Here is a 10,027-nt window from a genome sequence, read left to right as displayed (position 1 = left end):
AGGATAAAAACGGGAAGATAGAAGCAGAGAGGTAGAAATCAGCTGAGAAAATTGCTTCAGCTTCCTTCTGGCAGACCACATTTGGAGACCAACCTGCCTGTCCCAGGCCAGCAGGGGGAGACCTCATGACCTGTTGGGCTGCTTTTGCCCTGAATTGTCAGGAAGTTCTTCTTCTTCCCTCCCCTGCCCGCCCCCCCAGCCTTAGGCTCTTTTGCTATAAGAAAATGGCTTTTGAGAACAAGGATCTGGGAAACCCCCTGACCCAGGAGTCAGCCCATGGGATATGGGACTAGATAGAGTTCCTAGAAACAAAGATACTTGAAGAGGCCTTGGAGAGGCAGCCCCTCTCTCCTCTGAACCTGGGTCTTAGCAGACAAGCTAGTCTCAGCCAAGGTTGGGGGCCCTCGTGTGGCACCCCTGTGGAATAGCAGCAGTAGCACTAAACCACAGAGCCCCTGACAGTGGGCTCCACCCAGGCCAGAGCTAATGGAACTAAGGGGAGGGAGTACATGGAGAGGAGGTGACATCTTTACTTCCCTAAAGCAGTGTGTAGAACAGTATGCATGCCACTACAAGATGAGTGTTGCCGCTGTTTAGGACAGTGAATGTACACATGCACATAGTGATTGTGTCCATGCACATATAACATAAACATACATTTATTTATCTGCACTTGAGGGACATTGTACCATTGTCTATGAATCTCATTGGTGTGTACTTATGTCTATTTGCGTCTATCTATTTGCCAGTGTCTGTGCATATCCTATTATGTGTGTGTGAGGACATCCTCGTGTGAGTTTATAAATTGCAACACCTGAATCAGGATATATGTATATGGATGTCATTATATGGCATTAACAACATATAATGACACACATATAGACATGTAAATATGCATAATGACATACAACGACATGTGTATTTGATGATATGGTTATACATATAATCATCCCTCTGTATCTAGTGGGGATTGGTTCCAAGACCCACCTCCCAGGATACCATAATTCAGACACTCAAGTCTCTTATATAAAATGGTGTACATGTCTCTTCTATAAAATGGTGTAGTGCTTGTACATAAACTACACTCATATTACCATATACTTTTTTTTCCTTTTTTGTTTTGTTTTGTTTTGTGGCGTTGGGGATCTAACTCAGGACCTTGTGCATGCTAGGAAATTACCACTAAGCTACATTCCTAGCCCCTCCTGTAAACTTTAAATCATCTCTAAGTTACTAATAATACATAATATAATGTAAATGTGAGGTAAATAGCTGTTATACTATATTACTAAGAGAATACTGACAAGAAAAAGTCATGGTCATTACACAATTTTTTAAAAAATATTTTCAATCGGGGGCTGGGGATGTGGCTCAAGTGGTAGCGCGCTCGCCTGGCATGCGTGCGGCCCGGGTTCGATCCTCAGCATCACATACAAACAAAGATGTGTCCGCCAAGAACTAAAAAATAAAAAAAAAAATAAAAATAAAAAAAAATTTCAATCCAATACTGATTGAATCCTTGGATATGAAACCCACACAGGGCCAATTGCATATATGTATATATATATGTAATATATATACATACATGTGTAATATATGTATACATATACACATACTTGCAGTTGGAGGTCTATAAGAAGCTGCACATGTGTTTTGTTGGCATATATGCATGGGACCTCTATGTAATTGCAAATGCACATGTGTATGTATGCTTTGTGTATTAGTATCTGCGCCCTTGTCTATCTATAAGATGCTGTGCGCAGTGTGCCATAGTATATCTATATATTTCTATATATCACCATGTATGAAAAATGTCATTATGTGTATGTGAATGTTACTATATGTGTATTTTCATGTTTTATATGTGTTACTGAATATGTGTGTGTCCTGGCTGAATGTATATCTATGTGTCATTGTGTGATATGCCAGCTATGTCACATGTGTCTATATATAATTGCCTATGTGTTTTGTTGGCATATATGCATGGCACCTCTATGTCAATGCACGTGCACGTGTATGTATGTTTTGCATATTAGTCTCTGTGCCCTTGTCTATCTATTAGATGCTGTGCACACATCATCTTATAGATGTGTGCCATAGTGTTTTTGTCTAACTCTTATACTACCAAGGACCTCTAGATTTGGATTAAAACCAGAAGCAAGCAGCCTTCTGTTTGGGGTATAGTGAGCAAGGTGGGGGCAGGGCTATAGCTAGGATCAAAGATGGAAGAACCCCTCATAGTTCTGCCCCTTCATGTGGTGCCCATCTTCAGATTGTCAGGATGTCCTTGCTCAGTGGCCCAGGCCTCCCCAACCCACCCCCACTGTAGCCTGGCCAGGCCTGGAATCCTCTCTTGATCTTGTGGTCAGGGACAAACCTTCTTTCTCTCTCTCAGGCAAGTGAGAGGGACTCCCTCCCAAGCCTTCTGTGCACCCACATTGTCCATGTGCCTGCTACTCCACTCAGCACCCCACCACCCCTTTGCCCAGCAACAGAGTCTCAGACAAAAGAAAAGCAGAGTCCATTCTTTATTAGCATCAGGGCCCCTGGCACCCCACACATTTCCCTCCATCTTGCGGCTGCTGCACCAGGGCCCACATGTCCAGCCTTCCCCACACCCTCCAGGACTTCAGCATAGCAGAGGACCTGATGTATTATGTTTCCAGTTGTCCAGGACCAGGAAGGGCAGCACTTGTGGGGGCGAAGTGGAGGCCTTCCAGAAGTCTGGGCAGGGTGGGGGAGGATAATGAGGTGCTCACCTGTCTCAGGGTCCTGAAGTAGAGGAAGACGGTGGCGGGTGGCGGCCGCGTGGCGTGGTCTCCGAAGCCCACAGTACACTCATCCATAAAGTAGGAAACACTACACCCTCCAGTGCTGTTAGTAGTGCTTTCTACTTTATGGGTGACTGCACTGTCTGTCTGTTCGTCTGCGTGTGATCTTCAGGCCACCCGCTTCTCCTTCTGATTCCTGCTTCAAGATCCCCCAGCCCTCCCGGGAGCTTCCTAAGACCCCTCCACCCGCCCATGGCCCCCAAAGGGCCCGCCCAGGGCCGTGTGGGCCGTGACTCAGCATGGCGCCATATTTGCCTCCTCTACCTCCCTCCCCCCACTTCCTCTTTGGTTCCCTCTTCCCTTCTCCCTAGGGCTCCACCCCACCACCACCCCCACTCTCAGGGGCATTCAGGTAGAGACCCTGGCTACTTCAGGGGTCTCACACTTATCTCCAATTATGCAACCCCCTGGCTGGCCCCTCCCAGCCACACTACCCACTGTCCAGAGTTCAATTGAGGCACCCCCAGCCTCCTCCCCTCCAAGGCCTCTGGCCCCAGCCTCCCCACTAGCCCAAGGCCCTGACTCCCTCACTGCCAGCTGCTCCCCAGGCAGGAGCCTAAGAGTATATCAACAGAAATGGTGGCCAAGTCGGGTGGAGGAAGGGGCTTAGCGCCTGTTGCTGGCACTGGTCCTGCTTTTGGGCCTTTGCCCACACTCTGCCATCCCCACCCTACTCTTCAGCCCTCTTTCCTCAGAGCCTTGGGTACCTCTTTCATCTGGGGACGAGGAGCCATTTTACATTCTTCCCCCCTAGTACCAGGGATTGAATCCAGGAGCCCTTAACCACTGAGCCACATCCCCAGCCCTTTTTATTTTTTATTGTGAGGCAGGATTTTGTTAAATTGCTTAAGACCTCGATAAAATTCTGAGGCTGGCTTTGAACTAGGGATCCTCCTTTCTCAGCCTCCTGAGCCTCTGGGATTACAGGCATGCGTCACTGCACCCACCCCATTTTACCCTTTAATCCTACTTCTAGTAGAGGTTTAAAAGGATGTTAAGGAACTGTCCCCTCATGAAGCCAGGTGAGTTGGACAGTTATTGCACCTCTTTGCCTAGAGCTTTGCCAGGAAGCCTTGGCACTCAAGTTCCTGACCTCCCCACCCTGAGCATCTCTACCCAGAGCTTGCAACCCAAGCCCCCCCATGGCCCCCTGAGGCCCAGAGTGAAGGAGCCCTGCTTGAGGCTAAAGTGAAGGTTCAAGTCCTTACCTGGTGCTGCAGTGCTGAGGGGAGCAAGCCCTGTGCTCCAGGCTCCGAAGTGGGGTTCCCTTCAGGGCGGGCAGGGCTTATAAACGCAAGGCCACGTGGGTCAGATCTCAGGGCGCCCAACGGTCTTGGAGCCCGCCCCCACACCGCAGTGGAGATTAGCCACCCCTCCCCTCCCTGGGGAGGACAGACTGACAGGAAACCAGAGACAAAGCTGGGTATTGGCGGGAGGGGGCCTGAAGCGACCATCTTACATGCCCTGGGCAGGTGGCTTCTGGGATCCCAGGCCTGCCCTTCCCCCATGGCACCAGCTCCAAGGGATGTTCAAGAGTCTAGGACTGACTCAGGGCATAGGAGGTGACCCTAGAAGACAAGTTCTCCCTGACAGAGCCTTCCATGAGTGCCCAAAACAAGTACTGAATTCCAGCACAAGAGAAGGACATTCTGTCTGAGCCCCACCCCCACTGACTTCAGTCCAGAAAACTCTTCTCTGTCAGAATTCAGACCACGCCATGGCTCCTCTCTATGTGCTCCCCAGTGAGGCTATGGAGTTACAGATGCATGTCACAGAGCTAGAGGCCCAGGCCAGAACACCCCAAAACCCTCCTTGGAGTCAATTGTCCTCAGCATCCTCCAGAACTATACCCATTCCCTAGTTCCTGTCTGCAGACTAGGCCTGTCCCCTCAGCACAACATGGGGGTCACATTCAGGCTAGATGGGCCTGTTGGCACTGGGTTGTGTGTTCCTATGTCCCTCAGGGCAGGGCAGAACATTGGTGAGGACCAGGGCCCTTGGGTAGGGCATAGGGGCCGTAGGGACAGGAGAAAAGGGGGGATTGGAGGAAAGGAGAGAAAAAAGGCTCCAAGGAGAGGTTTTGGAGGCCACCGGATGTGGGCATGGTGGCCCGCCCACCTGCATGTCACCCCCGCTTTCCCCATGGGGAAGACAGGAAGCTGCCCAGCCCAGGGCCCCTGGCTGGGGGAAGGTAGCAGGGTGTGAGTTTGGGGGGAGGAAAACTGGGGTAGTTGAGTTGGGGCCATATGTTTTCCCCAGAGTTGTCAAAACCCCTCAGTGGGCTTGGTTCTGGAATCAAGAGGAATGCATATGAAGGAAAGTAGAAAAGATAGGTGTGTACCAACCATCACTGACTCCTTCCCAGAAGGCCATGGGCCTCTTCTCTAGCTCCACCATCCAGGAACAGGCCCACATAGACTTCAGGGCCCAGAATAATGTTGGTCTAGGGCTTCAGGGAGAGGGAAATTGCCCCACATCCTTCCTTGCAGTACGGGGGACCTTTGAACTGGAAAATTGCTATCCATTTCCAGCCTCCCACAACGGAACAGAGAAAGGTGAAATAGGGCCCTTCTGCAAGGGTCTAAAGAAAAAGTGATGAGGAGGCCTTGTGGGGTCACTGGCCAGAAATAGACACTGCTCCTTTAAGAGACCACCGTTGCCTCAGACCTGGGTGGAGGGGAAGTGACTGCCCCAGGCGATAAGAGGATAAGAATATCAAAGTCCTGCAGCAACCTGGGTTCTTGGACCTCAATTCTTCAAGCCCTCCTCCTGAAGCATCTTGTTCCCATCCCTGCTTAAAGCACCCCCATAGCCATAACTTCAAAGGCATCCTGTCTTGGAAAAGGAGCTATATAGAATGGGAGGCAGGGGGCCTGTCTTCTGGGCCCAGCTGGGCGCTGGACCCCCTCAGTGTTCCAAGGGACACACTCATTACTCTAACAGTATCCAAACCAGCTCCTCCCCTGCCCTGAGCAGGGTGTGGGTGTCCCTGATGGCTGCTCCCTTGTAACAAGAAGCTACTTTTCCTTGGTATTTTGTATTTGTTTTAAGGGGAGAGGCCAGAGCCCAGCCTCTCTGTCCACAGAGCTTCTGGGGTCAGGAGGTTTCTGGAGAGGCTGGGGTTTGCCCTGGTTCCTATCCTGAGTTGGGGCTGATGAAGGATGAAATTGAGGAGGGGCTCAGGCTTCCTGCACCCTGGTTTTCTCCATCCTGAAGTGACTGCTAGATCTGCTGGGCCTCAAACCAGAAGAAATGGGACAGGACCAGAATCAAAATCAAGGACAGGGGAAGGGGCAGAGTCTGAGATAAGGACACAGAGACACTGAGAAGTGTTGGAAGAGTGAGTGTACAATGTGTGAAGTGGTCCAGGATACTGGCCTGGAAGCTCTGCTCTCAGCTGACCCAACCCAGCCCCAACATGTGTAGCCTGTGTGACTGACCAGCAGGTGCCTGTGTGGTCACACACACCCACAAACACATTGCCTGAAAAGCCCCAAAGATTCAGTCTTCTTTTCAGAGACACAGCAGGCCCAGAGCCACAGAAACCCTGTCGACACGGCCAGCTCAGGCCTACAGACACACCTAGAGAGAGGCCAACTGCACACTCCTGAACACACTGGCCTCTTCCCAGAAAGACACAAGAAGCCTTTCTTGGGACTCCGGGACCAGTGCTTTGTAGGGTGACTGGAAAGAGTTGGGGTGGGTTGAGAAGATAGGTCCTCTGTGGGAGAGGCCTAACTCCCCTTCCCACCCCCTAAAGACACCTGTTGCCTGAGTCACATAGGATGAGAGAAACTAAACCCTTGATGGTGGCCTGTGGCTGAAAGAGGAGGTCTTGATGTCTGACTTGGTAGAGGGGAGAGTTCAAGTTGATACTCCAAACTCCACCCCCTTGGCAGTAGGTCTGGGCTGGGCCACACATTTACTGGGCAATTTCCGCTCCCTTGGATTCTGTTATAAAAATGTCCACCAGGGTTTTTTCTGATTCCAACATTCTTATTCCAGGGATCAGATTCCTGCTTAGAGGAATTGGGTTGGGGGAATAGCCCTTTCTCAGCTGAGAGGGATGAGGCCACTGGGATATGATCTTGGGATCCTGAAGGGCTGTGAGGTCATAATCCTTCATTCCCATCCCCTCCACACTGACTCTGGGGGCAACCATCTTTGTATGCCAAGCTGAGACTATGGCAGGTAAAGCTGAGTCTGAGGAGAAAAAGTCACAGGACCTGTCATCAAGTGTTCCCAGTTTGATAGACCACATAGGGGAGTTTTGAGTGTTGGTGTGAACAGTTTGTGCCCAGAGCAGGGATTGAGCATTGGGTCTGATGGAGACACTTGGCTCCTAAATGTAGTGAACGCTTGAATCTTAGGTGGTGAAGTAGAACACACATATATACCTCTACACACACCTACTTCTTTATTGAAAATATTTTATTTTATTCTTTTATATATGACAGTAGAGTGTATTTTGACATATACTCATGGAATATAACTTATTCTAATTAGAATCCATTCTTGTGGCTGTACATGATGTGGAGTTTCACAGGTTGTTTATTCGTATATGAACATTACACACACCTACTTTTTACATTATAGCAAGTACAGTAGTCCAGCAAGGGGTTCACACGGCCCAGGGAGTTGGGCAGTTTGAATATTGCAGTGGCAAACTCAGAGTCACAGGGGGCCCATCAGAAAAGGAACTGAGTATAGGTGGAAGAGGGTTTACAAGCAGAGACTGGGCAAAGAGGAAACATGGAGAAAAATGGTCTTTTTAAAGAATAATCCTATAATAAGAGCAGGCCCAGAAAGAGAAATAAGAAGAAAGCCAAGACTTCCTCTCCAGCTGCATGGGCCTGGGGCCCTCACTTAGCAGGCAGGAGATGGCAGCCCAGATAACCTGACTTGTGAAGAGACAACAAGAGAGAAGCCACAGGACCTAACCACTCACAAACAGGAAGTCAAGAAGCAGAGAGGCCCGCCCTTCAGTCAGCTAAGGTTGGAGGCAGGCCTGGTTTCAAAGAAGGGAGACTGAGCCGCCAGCATTGCAAAATGGAGCTGGAACTAATTGCAGTCAAAAGTCCTAAATGTTGGGACCCTTCCCCACCTCCCTGGAGGGGCAGCCAAAGGGTAACAGGTATCAAATGAGAGGGAAGTACCTCAAGAACCTAAGAAAGGCATGTCCCTAGCAGAGGACATCTCAGCACTTAGGAAGATCCCCTGTTTCATCTCAGAACCTTGGGAACACCCAGAGTGCTGAGAGGCCTCCAGGCAAGGGCAGTGAGCAGCTGTTTCCCCTCGGGCCCTGCCTACTCTGCCCAGGGGTCCTCTAGGGTTAACTTCATGCTCTCCTGCTCTATTTCATCTGACAAGGGACAGCTCCAGTGCACAGCAGCCCTCCCCAGGCAACAACTTTGCTCTGGGACCAGGTTCTGGCTCAGTTCTCTTCAGATCATAAGATCCAAGACTTTTAAGTAGCAAACTCAGGCAACTGGCCCTGAGTCAGGGAACCATGTTGCAAGCCCAGAGAGAGACAGAAAGCAGCCTGAGGTCACAAAGCAAGTTAGAACCAAGTTCAGGGTTCTTTCCACAGCATCTGAGAAAAGGCAAAGGGGCAGGGTAGGAAGGGAGGTGTGAGTGGGAGGAAGAAGGCCACTCTGACCACTGCCATGGGCGTGGTCATAAAACCAGAAGTATTCTGTGGGATCTCCTAGGGACACAAGCAGGGAAATGAAAGCTCCCTCTTTTCAGGGGTGACTAGCTTATCTTGCATAGCTGCATCTGCCCTAGTTTTAACTGTTTTGAATAAACACTGGTGTGTGTGCGTGAGAGAGCGAGAAAGAAAAGAGAGAGAATTGGTTCTCCTTGCCTGAAACCCACTATGATGTCTCATCAGCCCAACTCCCTACCTCATTATCAGGGCCACTAAGAGGACAAAATTGGAAGACAACAGACTTGGGGCCTGGTCCCTAGCTTGTGGCTATTTACAGTATAACTTTGGGCCTTAATCTGCCCCTCAACTCCCTCCTGCAGCCTGTCTCTTCATCTATAAAATTGCAAAGGCAGGGTGCGGGGAATTAAGCAAAGGAGTCAAGAACAATAGAGCTGGGACCTTGGAGAGGAAGAAGTGGCAGCATCTGTGTTCTAAAACCCTATTCATAGGGCAGCCATGGATATTCCCAGCTGCCTCAAGGGCTACAGGCCTCCTGAAGACCAGCCAAGGCAGGCTGGCTAGCAAGGACTCTAGAATTCTCCCCTTATCTGGTGGAAAACAAGGGGCAAAGGGTTACCTATTCCTTCCTGTCAACCTACTGTCCCCTACAGGATTCCTTGCATCCCAGGCACATCTGGAAAAGTAGAAGGGGAGAAGTGGGAAGAAGAGACTGAGCTATGCTGAAGCTCTTGGATCAGGACGCTCATGTCCCTAGACGCAGAGCTGGGGAAAGGCAGGGGACTCCTAAACACATTCAGTCTGAATTTCATATGATCATCATGCTGAGGTAAATGATAGTATCCCCAATTCAGAAATGAGGAACCAGAAGCTCAGCAAACTTGTTTCACCTTCCTGAAAATGGGCCAATAGCCTGCAGCCCATGTTTCTGTTCTCCCAAGGGAGCACATTGGAAAGTGCCCCCAAAAAGAACAGGTCTTTTGAGAGAACTGTCTCTGCTCACAAACCCAACCTGAGAAGGGAGCTGGGAAAGGACCCCCCAGGAGAGAGGTCTAAGTGGGCAACCAAGTGGTCTGCAGAATCTCTCCAAAGTCCAGTTGTCCCCCAGCCCCTTCCTCTACAACCTCTTAAGCACAGAGGAGGATAGGTTGGCCACCAAGGCTGGGGGGGCCCCCTGTAGCAGCAGCAACAGGAGCAGCAGCAGTTCACAGCACTGGAGCCGTTAAAAAGTGACTCAACCAGAAAGTGCGTTTGAAGCGGCGCCCGCTGGGCCCCAAAGCCAAACCTCAAAAAGATGAAGTGAGAGAGACAGGCCTGCGGGGGCTGGGCTGGGGGTGGAGGCCCTGCTTAGGCCTAGAGCAGGCCTGGCCAAATAAGGGCAAATGCTCTTAGGCGGGCCAATGGGGTGCCAGTGGCTTCGTCATGGAGCTGTGGCTCAGTGAAGGGGAGGGGAGAGTCTGAGGCCTAAGGGGGGCAGGAGAGGGACAGGCAGAACTCTCCCCAACACTGCTGCCCCTCTTCAAGGGGG

The 10,027-nt window shown here is 50.4% G+C and overlaps 1 long non-coding RNA gene across 1 annotated transcript; it reads right to left on the bottom strand.

The window, feature by feature from the left end:
• Window positions 1-2,510: 2,510 nt before the first annotated feature.
• On the bottom strand, window positions 2,511-4,104 carry LOC114104264 (uncharacterized). The gene is made up of 2 exons (XR_003584815.2): window positions 4,040-4,104; window positions 2,511-2,772 (listed from the first exon to the last, which is right to left on the bottom strand). It is a non-coding gene; the product is annotated as an uncharacterized lncRNA (long non-coding RNA).
• Window positions 4,105-10,027: the final 5,923 nt, after the last annotated feature.

Source organism: Marmota flaviventris, chromosome 17, assembly GCF_047511675.1.
Source record: "Marmota flaviventris isolate mMarFla1 chromosome 17, mMarFla1.hap1, whole genome shotgun sequence".
In the NCBI taxonomy this organism is placed as follows: domain Eukaryota; kingdom Metazoa; phylum Chordata; class Mammalia; order Rodentia; family Sciuridae; genus Marmota; species Marmota flaviventris.
The sequence above is the reverse complement of the archived record's forward strand: the minus strand, read 5'-3'. Positions and strand labels throughout refer to the sequence as shown.